General features: G+C 35.4%; 1 long non-coding RNA gene across 1 annotated transcript in view; it reads left to right on the forward strand.

Annotated features, from left to right (window-relative positions):
* LOC118201721 (uncharacterized) overlaps positions 1 to 17,538 on the forward strand; it is a 183,261-nt gene that overhangs the window by 12,745 nt on the left and 152,978 nt on the right. The window lies entirely within an intron of this gene.

Consider the following 17,538-nt stretch of genomic DNA (forward strand, 5'->3'; position numbering starts at 1 on the left):
TGTTTTAGATCTTAAAGCGAAAAACACTGAGCCAGAATAAAGATTTTATAATTAATTTCCACAATTTTATCTCACGTAAAGAAGTAAAATGAGAAGGAACAAGTACAGCAACAGGTTTACTCTAAGATTTCAGTGACATCAAAGTGAAAAAATACTTTGAGTGCAGAATATTTTCGTCTCAACTTCTATTTCATTATGATTAATCACACACAGCGTATCTTCATTTTTGATAATTATTTTAAGTTCTGTTAACAGTTAAGTTTTAAGTTACATCGTATCGTTCTTTGACAAAGTAATTCTAGAATTTAGGATCGTATCTTTACTTCTGGCCTCAACTACTAAGAGTTATTACCAGTCTACTGAAAATTAATATCATTTAGACATTTGCTTCTTTTAAAAAAATTAAAGATGTACACTTGTACATCATCGCACGAGGCGAAAAACAGTTATGAAAGTTCTTGATTTTAGTAAAGTCAAGACTTTGTAGATAATTTTCGTCAAGCGATGCTTTGGCGTGGAGGCGGTCAGAGGAGAAGTCATGTGGTCTTGAGAGGGCACCTGATTGGTCGATTTCGAATTTAGCAGAATTCATAGTCGATTGCCAAAGTAATTCGCTCAAACCGGAAGTTTGAGAACATTTCACTTAATGCGTCAAGCGAATTTGCATACTGCCATCCTTACTTGAAACTCAAGCTGTAAAACCTCTGAAGCGCTTAGTGCGTAAATTTAGGAAGTTCATGAGTTCATCTTACGAGCGAATATATGATCCCATTCAGGACTAAGTGATATTAACATTTATTTATTGGTTTAAACTAATCCAAATGTCTTTTCATATAACGCAGGTAGCGCAACATTCTTTTACACACTCGAATCACGAACTGGGAATTAATAACTTTAATTGGCGATATATTATTAAGACACATTAGTTGTTAGATATAGGTTTACAGCCCAGTGTCATTTTGTAATTTTAGTTGAAAACTAAACATTTGCAAATTATGAGAATGTTTTTTTTTTGTCTGTTTCATCGTTTAAATTAAACCTGAAAAGTGCAGAGCCTAAACACATGTGAAATACTGAGACTAAGATGCATGAATAAAAATTAATAGAAAAAAATATATCTCAGAATGAGTGCTTCAAACGCTCATATAATTTTGTATATCTTAATCATAATAAACTCTAAAATATGCACTATACTGAATCACAACGTGTTCCAAGGATATGTCAAACTATGCAAGTACGATCAAATATTTTTATCTTTCTACGCATGCCAAATCTCAAACTGCAGTGCTTACTAATATCTGCATGAGGTCAAATAATCTAGAGTAAGTGCTCTCAGTTACGCCGCAAAGGCACACAGTAAAAAGAAAGAAACTACTTTACAGTCCCACGGAATGGGGGGGGGGCGAGAAGCTTCAATTAGGAATTCTCGCTCAACAGAAAACTGTTGCGCAAATAGCCATTTCTATCATTTGTAGCGGGAGGAAGGGTAGTGTGTTATGATATCTATTGCATTGGTTTCCAGAGTGCTTCATATTATAAAGAACATGAATCTGTTAGTTTAAAATAGGCACGCTGAGCAAAGAATTTTCCGAGGTCGTAACGACACTCCCCTCATTCATGATTGTAACGTGTGTCGTTCTCACCTCATAGGGAGAATTAAGGGATTTTTAGCAAATTAGAGGATTTAATCTTTCTTTCCCTTTAGTCGTTACTACGGCTTGGTTTGGGAAGAGAAAATAACTTTGAAGGGCCTATTCAAATACAACAGTCTAGCGATGCATTTTGTGCTAGAGGAGACGCAGAATTGAACTTGGCAATTTTTAGATTTTTAAAATTTTGATTCCACATTTTATTTCTTAATCTTTAATTTCATCAATTTATTCTAGTTCCTGGAGCTGCCGATGAGCCCCTGAAAAACCCGTACAGCCCCGCTGCTTTGGTGTGCAAATGTTACATTGGGAGCCGCTGATTTAGCGTATTAATGTTAATAAATACTTCAGTATTAATAAACATCTTTACTTGTGTTCAGACAGCCACTCAACTTCGGATGCCATCGTTTTTTCAGTCATTAAAATTTTATATTCCAATTAGTATTTTATAATTAAACAGGATATAAGACTTAAATAAACATAAAAATCTGGACTTTTCTAAGATAAAAAATAGAGAGGAAATACAGCAGAAAATACTGTAGTTCAAAGATAAAGCAGACAATTAATATTTGTTAATTTGATTACAATAAATTTCTTTGAGGACTGGACAATTTTAATAATCATAGCAAAACGGAGAGAGTACCTGAACTAAACCAATATAAATCAGAATTTTATTAATACCTAATCATGAGTATGATCTTTTCATATGTATATTAAAATATTAGTCTGTTTTCTTCATTATATGCTACAAATAGATCTTCACAAGTTCAAAGTATTTAAATTTCGCATTTTTAAATTATGATGTTTCAGGTTCCAGCAGTTTTTAATGTTTATAAATTAGTGAATGATTAAGATACTCCCGTTTTAAAAAATCCATATTCCCTTCATTTTACATTATGGATCTTTTTTCGCTGAATTATTTTAAAATTGCATCCCAGACGATATAGTGGTTAGGGAAGCCTGACTGCGATACCGAAGGGCCCCGGTTTGAATCCCGGAGAAAGCATGGATGTAAAATTGTCTATCCTTTCATAGAAAGGTAGCGGTGGCCTCCTTTTATATGCGTCCACAATAAAATGGCCACCGCTTCTGGCCTTAGTAGTGGCCAATGCCGTTATAAGCAAGTGCCCGCCATTGAAAAAAAAAGTATATTACGCACATTTTTCACAAACAGTAAAAGAAGTTTAGAAACGCAAATTTGATTTTTGCTTAAATGTTCCGTGTAAAAATTCCAAGACTGATTTGCAACTCCTTCAAAAGCTGTGAGAAATTTTCAAATGCACTAACAAAGTACAAACAGCGTCATATCCTACTCATTTCGTACATTTTAAGGAAAGAAATATAACGTCTTTATATTTTTTGTCATATAATTCTATTGACATGAGTATAGTCTAATGGCATAATACATTGATGTAAAAAAATAATTAAGGATTTTTTTCAAGTCAAAATTCAGTTGTTATAGCCTTGTGTACACGTAATTATCAATTTTAAGAGAATGAAGCCGCCCAACCAGTGTAGTAGTTAGCGTCGCTGACTGCCGTGCCGAAGGGGCCGGTTTCGAATCCCGGAGAAGGCATGGATGTTTGTAAATGTACAGTGCCCGTGCAGCAGGGGGGCACTCTAAATATGCAGCGAGCCGAAAGTCCTCTATAGAGGCTATTGGTAAGGGAAGAAGAGTGGTAGACCCTCGGATCTGTCCTCTCTCGGGGTGCTTGCTGTCCATCAAAATTGGGGTCAGAACTGAGCTAAATCTCACTGTCACCTGCAAGGTGCTCAAGGCTGTTGCCAACGACAGGCATAAACTTGCGCTCCTTGCCACGAGGAATTTCGTGGGCTTGGGCTGACTATAGGACAGACAAGTGGGCAACAGCAACAACAACAACAGAATTAAGATCAACAATCTCTGAAGACATGATAGACGCTTTTTACTACCTTCAAATCTTACGGATGTTTAGTAAAACTCATGTTTCATTTGCTTTCGTTAATGTTTATTTTTTTAGAAAAGATAATTAGAAGGTAGCACTATTAATGCGTAGTACAAGGTTTAGGACAAATATATATAATCGCCAGACTTTTTTAATCGGTAAAAAATGAGCTGCTCTTTTTAATTCAAATATTTTAGAAGAGAAATTTATATATATATAGCTATTTAGTAGTTAGCTACAGAATTAAATTTGAGAACAAAAATTAAAATAGAGTAATCTAAATAAGCATGATATTCCGATTTACAGAACACTTCTTCCTGTTTGAGAAATAAGTTAGCAAGTCATATTTAAAAGAAATGTAATCTAAGTTCTAAATGACACTTTTATATAAAAAAAACAACTATATCAAGGACAAAAAAATTACTAAATTAAAACCAGTCTATACATTGAATGAAAATATAAATAAATATTTTATACTAAACACAAAAGCGACGTTTTGACCAAAACTGACAATTTAAATGCATATTTTAATAATCTTAAAAACGTTTTCTTAAAAACATGATACACAGTTCTATACTTTATAAGGTATTTCACCCGCCTTCTTGGTGAGGTGGTCTGCACGCTGGGCGGGTATTCCAGAGGTCCGCGGTTCGATTCCGGGAGAAGACGTTTGCTCATTTTTCATCTCTCCGGCTTTTCCAATTAACCTAATATCTCTACAGTGGCGTCCGACCTAAAAGGGTGGAAGATGATGATTTTCGACAACCAGGATTTGGCGATTGGGTCCCCTAAAAACCCCAGTCGCCATGTAAAAGGAGGGAGTATATAAGGTATTTCTCCCGCCTTCTTAGCCTGCCTTCGTGGTGTGGTGGTCTGCACGCTGGGTGCATATTCCAGAGGTCCACGGTTCGATTCCCGGCAAAGCCTTTGCTAATTTTTCATCTCTCTTGCTTTCAAAAATCCTAATGTCTCTACAACTTCTTTTATGAGCCTCTTTTGAGCATAACTGATGACTTTATATTAAAGGATGCTTGTGAGCTTGAGATGTATAACACAATACTGCTGATATCACTAAAAACGCTAAATATTTGTAGTTTAAATCCTGGCAGAATCGTTAGAGTCTCAGGTTCGAATGGCAGAGGTGCAAAGAGGCTATTTTTTGTGGTTTTCATCTCTTCTGTTAGGCAGAGAACCTTCGCATGCTTTACCATATTGAACCGTTATTGGTTTATAGCGCGATGCGCAACGTTACCAGTTCTGTTGGACATAGGGGTCCCAAAAGGCTATTTCTAAACTTTACATAAAAAGTTGCGTCTGAAACCGTGACCAGCCGTCCCTATGTGGCGAATTTCGCAGGCATGCTGGAGAGAGGAATGCGGGATCATTTATTGCAGGACAAGGTTGAAGGCTGCATCGGTTTTGTAGTGAAGAAGTGGGCGATATGCATAACGTTTATGAGGCCGTGGGGGGAAATTGACACGACACGGCATGCATATACAGAAAGTACTTCGCAAAGAGACGTCTGCCAAATAATCCATTATTGTTTGAACAATTGCACTGAAGGTTAAGGGAGGCTGGAGCTGTCTGAATAAGCAGCCACATCAGTCGGCAACGTACTACACTCATATCTGCCATAGAGGAAGCTGTGCTACGAGAAATTGAGAGAAGTCGTGTTTAATTGTACTGATTCTTGTTCCCGGGTTCCTCTCAGTTTCCCGTAGCACAGCTTCCTCTATGGCAGATATGTACATAGTACACTGCCGACCATTATGGCTTCTTACTCTAAAAAGCTTCAGCCTCACTTAATCTGCGGCGTAATTATCCAAACAATGGATGACATGGCAGACGTTTGTTTGAGAAGCGCTCTTTGTACTTGCACCTCGCGACTTGTCCATTTCCCTCCACGGCCTCATTAAACGTAATGCATATCGGGAAGTTCCTCGTTACTGTGCATCCTTCTGCAACGTACTTGCCTGAAGTGATCACTCTTTTCGCTCTCCAGAAAAGCCTGCGAACATCCCCATCTAGCGACAGCAAGTCTTTTCGTACACAACTTCCTTTGCAAAATTGTTTTTCATGGTCTGATAGATTAGCATGTAAACGACCTTTTGGGACACTATGTATAATTAAATAATAAACAAAGTATTATTAGTAAAAACGCGCATCAGACAATAGCATAAATTGACAGTTTCTTAGGTTAAGCATTAGCATCCCGATGGCCAGTGCCGAAAAGAGCCATGCTTATTTTCTGCATAATTACTAGGAGTAAAAAATGGAAATTATTAAATTTTCAGCTCCAAGAAACGAATCCGTTTGGCAGCCGTTGCTACTGCATTTGCCTCTCAAAACGTTATTAGAAGTGTTGAAGTTAAAGCATTAACATGTAACAACAGCTGCTTATTATTAGTTGCTTTAGTTATTCATTTAGCTTTTCCGTTTTTAACTAATTGATTTGATTTATTGCGAGACTCAGAAGTAAAGAAATGTAATTTTTAGGTGTACACCATTCGTTTCCTTGCGGCTCCTGTACTGTTATAATATACAGTCAAAAATGCATGATATCAGCTTTATTACTTAGAATTAAACAGTATTGTTGAGTTAGTATACTGTAATATATTTTGGTTACATTATTTATCTGTACTTCCTAAACTTCTTTTCGGATAGGGCTGGGGAAACGAATAAGTATCTAGTCCTTTTCGTGCCAAAGGTTAACACAAAAATATAACCTCGGGGTGTATTTTTATTTCCAAAGGACTACCGCATAACTTTCCTGCACTATAGCTTTGTTCTCTAAAAGTATTTTCTACCTCTTTCTATTGCTCAATATCGTCTATGGTCACGAGAGTTAATTTCATGCCCTTAACTTCACAGTGTCAATAGCTTGTGCTCGGAATGGGCATCTGGAGTCGGTCAAAGAGGCAGATGAAAGTACTTATTAAGGAATAACCTTGATGCTCCTTAGCCACAAAAGTGTTATTATTATTTGTGTTTGAACATATTTTGCTTGTACATAGTGTATCACGATGCTGGTCTGGACAATCCTCTTTGATATGCAACTGGTGTTTCACTAACCCTTGATGTCCCGTAGAATAGGAACTTCAAAATGCGTGTTTCAGAATTGTTCCTTTTAATCTTCTCTTTGTATATAATGAAATATAAAAAAGAAAACTTCTGAGCTTAAAAATAAAGTATTTCTGAATTGTAAGTCTATACTTAACACTCTAGCGTTATCATAGAACAATGACCAATTTTCTCATATCCGTGACTAATAACAAGTAGTTTAAAGATAGAGATAGAAATAGGTGTAGGTAGTTAAAGATAGAAATTGAATAGAACTTCTGAAACTGAAATTTAATTTGCAAACACATCATTTCTAGTTTGTTTCTAAAATTTTGAAAAAGTGTTACCTGAGTAGCTCTTTTTTGAAAGATACCTCACTCGATTTATTAAGAAGGTATTAAAAACGATGACGGGTAGTAGAAGTGTATAGCTTTTTACAGTAATTCGGTGTATTTAATTATGGCAAAGCACACTAGGGCTATCTGCCTAAAAGGAGGGATGCCTTCGTGGAGGACTTTCTAAGGGAAACTGGGTCGTATACACGTTACACATGGGGAAAACTACGAAAACGCCCATGCAGCCAGCCCGTTCTCGGGATTCGAACCTCGGACCGAACTACCAGTGTTCAGCGACTTTACCGCTCGGCCGCTGGTGGGCCTTTTTACAGTAAGTAGGAGTGAAAATAGGTTGATAAGCTGTTTTTTGCTGATTTAAAACCACAGCACTTCTTTTAAAACGGAAGAATCTGTGTCCGATTCCTGATGTAATCTTGCCTTTTCAGTTGACGGCATACTTGATGAACGAACAGCTTTTATTCTCAGAAAAATAAGACAGTTTTTTCCGAGGAAATAACAAGACCCTCAACTATTATAATACGTACTGGCTGTAAAAATTTATTCATAATCGCATTAATTCTCAGAATACTAGCCCTTTGCATTTGAGTAGTGTTTTTTTAATGAAGATTAAACTGCTTTTCAGAAAATCAGTTTTAGGATTAATAAGGAATATTAAGATCATATGTTTTTGATATCTAGAATTAGAAAATTCAAAATTTTTAACAATTAGAAGGAATTAAGAGTCATGAAACCACTTTCTACACAACTTAAAATTATCTTGTAGAATGGTGTGGTGTATTTAATTATAGCAAAGCACACGAGGGCTATCTGCCTAAGGGGAGGGCTTTCTAAGGGAAACTGGCTCGTATACACGTTACACATGGGGAAAACCACGAAAACGCCCATGCAGCCAGCCCGTTCGCGGGATTCGAACCACGGACCGAACTACCAGTGTTCAGCGACTTTACCGCTCGGCCGCTGGTAGGCACTATCTTGTAGAAATAGGAAAATTATCACGAATATTTTTGAATCTGTACGAAAGAATATTCCGTTATTAAATTATTTAAAGAAAAGATAAAAAAGGCATAGAATTAATGAACAGAAATTAAAGCTTGTAATAATAAATCTTTTCAAAAGAATTTCAGCAAGAAAAAGGAGAGTGAGCAATATTACCTTCACACTACAAACTACCATCATGTCTAAATTATGCATTATGAGAAAAGTTATTTTGTATTAAAAAAGTAATAAAAATAATTACGTTGAGGAAGTTTTATGAATTAATATGACGACTCCTGTATTAGTAAATTTATCAATTATATTATTTTTTTACTTTTTGTATTCAGTCCTTTCTTCGCAGCAGCTTTTAGAGCGCTTAAGAAGATATTATTATGTTTTGCAGCAACTTACAGCGCAGGTATTATTATGATCATATAATCAAAACATATTTGGTACTTTTTCTGCATTTATGTACATGCATTTCCATCATTTCTTATATATACATAGGTAAAATACAAAAAACAATAAAATAAAATAATTGAAATTGACTGTTAGTAAATTGAAAATAAATTAATTAGTTTTCGAAAATTCGCCAGTGATCAATAATAAAAACTGAACAAAGCAATAGTTATTACAACACAATAATAAAAAGTAATTATTAAAATTTTCTATGGAAACTACAACTACAGAATATTAAAAAAGTGTGGGGGGGATTAATAATAGCACAAAAATATTAGAGACTGGCGACAGCTTTCAGTTGCGTACACTCCTGATATAGCAAGTGATATGCAGCAACAAAAGCTGAAATACCTATGGATATTTTAATGGTAATTTTACATACCAAAAGCCATGCTATATGGCGCTTATTTTTAGTTAAGTGTATTTCCGCGGAACCAGGTGTCGACAGTTTTGTCTGGCTTCTTTCTTGGAGGTAATTGTTATAACCATTGGTCGAGTGACTATTTTTCATGAAATCAGTTTATGAATTTTAGGACTTAAGATCTGCGAAGAATCATCCTACGAAAAAGCAGCCATCCTATTTTTAAGAAAGAGATTTATTTTTCAAAGAAAGACTGTGTTCGAATAACCACCTCCTGAAATTAAAATGTGACTCTTAGTTAAAATGATTGTGCAGACTTCGCTCATGCCTCGAATACAAACTTGGTTTGTTAGACCACGCACTCATTTACTTACGGTATCAGAAGTTAACGTTTATTGAGTTTTGCGATCCAAAGTTTGATTCAAGTGAATCACAACACAGCGGTTGATTGAACTACTAATTACGTAACAGAGGTATGTGCCAATTTCTTGTTACCTCGTCCTAACTCTAAAAAATTATGAAATTGGATGAAAACATATTCGAAAAAATATTTCTCCTTGAGCCCAAAATCCACTCACTATGTGTGACTGGGGCATACACCTCCAATGGGTTATTGAAAGATTTTGTCTAAAAGTCAGCGAATGCTCCTTGTTTCCATTCCCGATCCTTCCGCTTTTTCTAGTATCGAAACAAAGTTGTGGGAAAAGAAAGAGCTAAACCAAAATGCTCCAAGATGAAGCCGAAAATTCGTGATATAGTTACAATGAAAAAGTACCGGTTTAAAAGACATGTAGCAGCTATGTTGTAAATTTATATACATTGTAGTTCCAGCATAGTATTTCCTCTTAGGATTGCGTATTAGCTCACTAAATGAAGTTTATTAAATTTAATTTCTTTATGGTCTTAATAACATTTATTGAGATAATAGAAGATTTCATATTATACGAAACATGGGATTAAATGATGCTTGGGTACTCGGGAATGACGGATTACACGGAATTACCCCGGTAGACAAGCTGATGAAGATATAGCATTTTATTATAAAATTGGGGGCCATACATAAACAGACGTAACTATAATACATTAAAAACAATACGAAAAGCTTTGTAACAAAAACTTCCTAATTTATTCTTTCGTATAATGTTACGATGATATAGCAGGTCTTGCATTCCACAGTCAGCCAAACGAGGCGTATAGAAATATAGACTTATTCAGCGATCTGTTATTTCTATTATTAGTTGCTTTTTAGGTCCACACGCTGGCAAGAGATAAGAAGCATATACCTGCTATGCCAAAGAGTTTAAGCGAATGCCTTTGTAGTTCCGTTCCGTTTGTCGTTGCCGCCGCGTCTAGCTTGCACAGCTGCAAGCTGTATACCGGCTATTTTCATTTGGTTACTTCATATAGCGATGCAAGGACAGAAATGCCTAAGTGAATCCTGAAGACAAGATTATATACATAAAATACAAATTTTTCTCATAAACTGGAAGACTATATACACAATATTTACAACTATTTGCTTTTCATTAAATGAGTGATGAAGTCAAAATAATGCTATAAACACATATTGAGCAGAGATTTTGGACAGAGCACAGATGCGAAAGCCCAATAGAGCTTTATGTAGGAAAATTTTGATTACCGCTAAGCATGAAACCCGCAAAAGGGCGAAGATGGCGGTCCTCATGAAGAATCTCGTAGCTGAAAAGTTGAAAGTGGTTCATTATATTATATTCTTGTGCTTCCTGATAGAAGCCTTCATTGAATTTTCTGAGAAACGTCGCCAATGGTTCGATCTTAAGATCGTCGTGAAGACATCTGTTACGCGCGTAGAAGTGGCATTTGTAATAATGCGAAGATATCTGCTTTGCACCACTTGAAGCTTCTGAAGTTCCTTATCGGAGATAGTTGTCCATGCCGGAGAAGCGTAAGTCATGACTGGTCTGATAACGGAGAGGTAAATAAGTCTCTTCTTGTTCAGGTCCAGTGGATAGTATTGCCCAATAATTGGGTATAAGCATTTTATGATTTTTACGGGCCCTGTCACGCATATTATTAACATGATGTGTCCAAGTAAGGCGGTCATTAAATAGAACATCAAGATATTTGGCCTGGGAAACCACTGGAACAATTTCGTTAAATAAAGAAATATATTTTTTGACCGGAGCATTCCTTTTGTGTTTCCCAATAACCAAGATCTGTGACTTTGAGGCATTAATTTGGATTTTCCATTGTGCACGCCACTGTTCAATAGAAAGAATAAGTTCTTGAAGTTTTTTGACTGCGTGATTTACATTTGCAGATTTTACAGCTAACGCGATGTCATCTGCATAGCAAGCCAAAATAGAGTTGTTCTGTGTTATTTCTGGAAAATCTGCAACATAAAATAAATAAAAAAGTGGTCCTATAACCGAACCTTGAGGAATACCACTGCGAATATTCTTTTTGCAGGAGTCAGCACCATTTACACAAACATAAAAAGTTCTGTTCGTGATGAACGAATTTATCATAAGTAATAGCTCTCTATCATAGCGACAGGAAATCAATTTTGAGGTAAGTCCCTCATGCCAGATGTGGTCGGAAGCTTTCGCCACGTCTAGCATGAGGAGAGAAACACACTGTTTATTATGATGCGCTGAGCCTGCAAACTCCGTAATGCGTACTAGTTGCTTGGTCGTTGAAAGCTTGGCTCGAAAACCAAATTGTTCAGGCGGTAGTAAATTAAGGTAAGGTTGCATGCATGATAAAATATTCCGTTTATAGATTTTTCCTAGCACTGGTAGCAAACTGATCGGCCGATAACTGTCAAGTTTTTTGTGATCCTTACCAGGCTTTGGAATCAAAATAACTTTTGTACATTTTTATAAGCTAGGAAAATAGTTGTGGTACAAGCATGCATTAAAAATGCTGGTCAGTTTACCAAAAATGTTGTGCGGGAGGTTTTTGATAGCAGCATTGGTGAAGCCGTCATTACGGGGCACCTTGCGCGGTTTAAGGTTTTTAATAATATTCGCAATTTCTGCAGGAGTGGCAAATTTTGGGATATTTTTGACAGATGGTGCACAAATCCAGTCACGTACTTGTGGTAACGTGGATGATTCGAAATTTTTATCAACAGGCTATTCATTTGGCGTGAATTGCGTTTCCAAATGCATAGCAAAAATATCCCCTTTGTCACTATTAGAGATAGCCACTTTTTCATTGTAATAAAGAGGGTGATTTGAAGCATAAGTCGATTTGAGATTTTTAATCAGATTTCAGAGCGAGCCGTTCTGAATGTTAATCTCCGATAATTTTTCGCTCCACATTTCGTCTTTGTGGGATTTCACTGCTTTCTTAACGTCCTTATTTAAGCGATTTATCGCCCTTTTTGCAACGGGATCCCAGATTAGGTGGTAGACTTTTCTGAGTCGATTACGCTGCCTCATGAGTTGTCGGATATTCCTAGGGAGTAGAAAAATCTTTTCGCTTTTATTAATCATATAGCTTGCTTCTTACACAGCGCTTTGAATATGTTCAGTAATAGAAGAGACAGCTGCATCGACTTCTTGTGCGCTGTTAAGATCAATCAGATTAAATATAGAATTTTTCACAATATTTCCATAAAGTTGCCAATCAGTTATTTTCCTTGAGGAATTGAAATCAAACCCCAAGTGTAGCAATGACAGGTAGATGATCTGACGAGAGTTCATGTGCCTTTGTAGTTATCTTGTATTTTCTTTTAAATGTATTCCTACCTAAATTCTCAGTTACAGACTCAAAATACGGATTAATTGGTATACACATGAACGATGATACTGTTAACTTATTATTGACAAAACGATTGAATTTACTCTTATCGGGCTAATTCACTGTTATCGTTCCTTTATCTTTCATACATTCATTTATATTACCCTTCTTGGTACTTACGGAAAATCCCATCGACCATTTTTGCCTATTAAAGAAAAGACGCCAAACTACGTAATTTTTTTGCCAAAAATGGAAAAGTCTTCTCCAAATACGTTGGGTTTGGTGTAACCTTGATTACACGGGTTAATTATTATTCTTGAGTAAAGACTTTCCCCCCTCTATTACGCTTTTTCGAAAAAAAAAAAAAAAAAAAAAGATTAAAATTTTGGACCTGCCTACTACAGAAGAACATGCTGTTGAACATTTCCAAAGTTATGGAATCTTACCGGTATCAAAAAATGTGTTAATGTCCACGAAATGGCGCTTTATTTTAAAACTGAGAAGCAATGACGTTGCAACGTTAAGGATTGTGCGAAAAGAGTGCCAATTCGAAAAGGAAAGTGGTTCGAGGGAAAATAATTGTTTTTACAGTAGATCTTCTTAATTAAAAGTAATGGAAATTTTTAATGAAAAATTAAATATAAATAAATGAAGATATAATAAATTTGAAATAAAAATAAAAATAGAACGTTTGTTCTTGTATTTAGTAAATGGTTTTTTTTTTTGGTTTGGTGCGATTGGCGCCGTCTCTTGTGGTCGACGGGATTTTCCATAAGTACCTATTTGGTAATTTTTCATACAAATTACACTGTGAAATTAAAAGTTTCATATTCGCCAATAAAGAAGAATGCTTTTCAGTTGTGTTTTAAATAACCACGAAATACTACAATCTATCGCCTTAAGAGATCACTGATTTAAATTATATGTAAGCTGAATATTTTTATTAAATACAATCATTAATAAAATTTGACGTTAAAATATTGTAATAAATTTATATTGTAAAATACGCGAATATAAAGAAAATATGTTAAGAGTTAAAACGAGCAGCATCAATGTAAAAAAAAGGATACTATTCGGTTTCGAGGGCCGTAAAAAATCGCCAAACTATTGTTGATGCCAATGCTGCCAAAAATAATTGCGGCAAGAAAGGAAGTATAATAGTAAATAACTATTTAAGATTGATGTTTTAATTTAGATGAAAGGTTAATTTCATATAGTAATACTCTTTTATTATTATAATTTATATGAAAAAGGCATGACTGAATGGAAGCATAAGAGTAAATAACTATTTCAGATCGTTATTATAATTTATATAAAAATTGCTAAACATAACTGAATGGATGCGTGCATCGCTATTTCGCTACCGACTTATCGCTAAAGCATAATTTCATCTCGTTGGTAGTTCAAACGTAATTATCTATAATGAATGATGACTTTTCTTTGAAAATATTCTCGGTAAAGTGCAGAATCGCTCACTTATTTGTTTGCCGCTTTTTACAAGGGTAAGAACAATTGGATTTTTGTCAATTTTCTTTTACTTTTTAAGTGAAAATAGGTCGATGTGTACATAGATAAAGTCAAGGGTGTGCGCAGTGCCATTTTTGTGCAATTCTAGGATTTTTTTTAAGTGAAAATGGGTCGATGTGCACATGGATACCGTTTATGTGCAATTCTTAAAAACGCTTCGAGCAGTGAATGATTCTGCACTTTACCCAAAATTCTATTGCCGAGCTTTCGTCATGGGCAATTCCCAAATTGTTAATCCATAGGATATCAAAAAAAAAAAAAAAAAAAAAAAAAAAAAAAAAAGGGATTTAAAATCAGAAAAGGATTTAAAAATTAAACTAGTATTTTAATGGCGTCTTTAGAAATACAGAACTATATAAGCTTACGCAATCTGAAATCAGCGCGTACGCTAGATTTGGCGGGCTATTAAATGGGCGCGTTTGCTAGATTTGGCGCTTTTGCGCGTACATTTTCGCTGCAGTTTTTTTACGGCCCTCGAAACCGAATAGTACCAAAAAAAGTTATAATGATCACTAAGAATGGGAGTAACATGTAATAATTTCAAAGGTTAAGTGCAGTTTTCCTCATCAGTTCACAGAGTACAAGTACAGTGACGTCAGAAAATCATTTGTCTATGCGGAAACAACAGACAAGAATTTTTAGAAGGTTTCAGAGAAGAACAGAAAGCCATCAGCATCGAATCAATCACCCATGAATTTCCAGCAAGCATAACATCGAAGTCCGTGACATTGCTGCTGTTCTGTTGTTAAGGGTTGCATACATCTTTTCTTATTGGATAGGGTAAGAGATCGAAATACTAACTCAGTTTCTAATTACTTTTCAAGCTGTTCAGAACACATATGTACATGCTATGTGAAAATAGTATGGTAAACATAGTTTTTTCAAAGCACATACAGACAATTAAAAATAGCATAGTTAAACGGTATACGTGTGTAAACGCTTAAGAAGACTTTCATCATCCGACAGGGTCACACTTTGTTTCAGTATTTTCTTTTGCTCTTTCAGAGTTTTATCCATTGTATTCAACTGTAGAACTCAACATCAAATTTCGCTTTCGTCTTAAAAATAATCGAGTGCAGGATTCATTCATCACATTCAACCCAAAAGTTCTAATATAAAAAATTTCATTCTCGCCTTAAAAGTAATGGAGTACAGGAGTTTGTCCACCAATTGTAAACAATAGTGTCTATTTCCGATGCAGAGAAACTTTGCAAGATGCTTTTTCGTATCTTAACGTATAACTTGTTCAAGTTTTCCATTTCTCAGTTTAAATGTTTTGAAACATCCAGTCATATTTCTCTTATTTTATTCTTGTTATTTATTTTTCCACTGTTTCAATATCTTTTCGTTTTCTGTTTGTTTAATATATCAATAAGTTGACAGAATGGTGCTTTCCTGATCAAGTATAATAAGATTTCCGTCATATCAGAAGCATGATGGTTAAATATTTCCTCTTATTACGCACACAGAGTTACATTTTATGCAGTGTAAAGAAATTTCAATAGTAAATATTTGTTAGCCATTCCTGTATAACGCAGTAAGTCGCTACAGAAATATCAAATGAATACAAAATACAAAAATAATTTCGAGTTATAATAAAATGTCCCAGCCATTAAAAATAAAAATTAAAAATTACAGATATATTTTTAAGTTATGTGGTCCATCATCAGATTTAATGCGGCCACTTTCACAGTTTAATGAATTTAAGATTGGTGGAAGCAAAAAAATATGTAAAATTTTTTATTTTAGTTGTATACGTTTATTATATAGTTACATGCAGTAGTTTTAAGGGAAAAGAAATGTTTTCTGTTGTCACTATATTTTAATTTGAAAGGGAAAAGTCAAGAGCTTTAGAAGCTTAAAACCTTTTAATGCCAGAGATGAATATTTGAAATTCTATGTTAAAGTGAAGCTCTACTAATATCCTAATACCTCAGGATTTTTCGTAATCACCCTTTCAAAGATGGGAAAGATTATTCTGGTGTTATCTGAATGCTCAAAAGAAAAAAAAATGGATTGAGCAGAAAAAGGCTGAAGCATCAATTATTCCTTTTCCATCGTTTGTCATGTGGAAGTTGGGCCCACCAGCGGCCGAGCGGTAAAATCGCTGAACACTGGTAGTTCGGTCCGAGGTTCGAATCCCGCGAACGGGCTGGCTGCATGGGCGTTTTCGTGGTTTTCCCCATGTGTAACGTGTATACGAGCCAGTTTCCCTTAGAAAGTCCTCCATGAAGGCATCCCTCTCCGTAGGCAGATAGCCCTCGAGGCTTTGCCATAAATCACACACACACACACAGTCATGTGGAAGTTAATTTTAGTGTTTACTCTATAGGGAAATTTGATAATTCTATATTAGAAAACTTCGAATAGTGGAGAAGACATAGATGGTCATAAATTTAAAGTGTCTTTCAAACATGGGAAACTTAAAAGACCATCGATCTAAAAGTCTCTTAACGAGATTGGTAAAGTTCGACCGTCTGAAACGCAAACCTGGCTGGCAATTCTGCCAAAACACGTAGACTCCGCCAAAAGGGGCGTTATTACTTGCTGCGACGAAAAAGGCCATGTGAACGTCTCTCTTCTCCGGGAAGAGCTATGTTTGGAGAGAAAGAAAGTACCCATCCTTTCACCCTATTTTGAGAATAATTTAGTCCAAATGGCGCATGCGTAATTGCGCTCATGGTCGCAGATGAGGCGGTCGAACTATAGTAGGAGATCCTTGGATCCGTCCTCTGGGATGTTCTTCACAAAAATTGAGTCTAAGTAGCACATATTCGTACTTTCCGATATATAGGCGCTACCCTCCGCCACTTGCTTGCGATGAATTCATGGAATTTTATCTGGATTGTATACAGATCAGAGGAATTAGAGCAACATCTTATACCTGTTAAAGCGTCATATAGTCATTGAGAATGTATTAAAATGATTCTAATCTATGAAATAAGAGGAGTGCTGAATGACTTTGGGACCATTTTCTTAATTAAAGCAAGTACACATTATGACAAAAGGAGACAGATAAACATTTGTTTCAGATATTTTATGCAACTACAAATATTTAAATTTAGTTATTACTTGATGCTAAATTAACACTGAGTTTTATTTTATAAAAATAAAAAACACCTTTTTATATTATTATTAGACACGTAAAAATATGGGCAAGGTAAATTGCATTGTAAATCAACAACTCTATGAAACATTTTTAAAAAATGCATCTCTTTTGATCTCCATTGTCAGTTCCAAAACTTCTCTCTGATATACCTAGCAGCAAATTTTTAATACAGTTTTGATGCACTTTTCCCTTTTCTTTTACATTTGATCCTCTGAGTTCTTATGTTGGTGAAAACTATCGAGAATCTTACTGGTCTTCAGAGATCTTGTTGGCCTGACGATGTTTTATGCTTGACGAACTTGCTTGATGTGCTTGACGAACAAAGCACGCTTCTGAAGTTTTTGCTATGTGATCAGTAGCATTCTTCCGTTGAAAAATAAAACTTTGTGTT

This window comes from Stegodyphus dumicola, chromosome X2 (genome assembly GCF_044657685.1).
Source record: "Stegodyphus dumicola isolate Sdum_Otavi_A_Nest chromosome X2, ASM4465768v1".
Lineage (NCBI taxonomy): Eukaryota > Metazoa > Arthropoda > Arachnida > Araneae > Eresidae > Stegodyphus > Stegodyphus dumicola.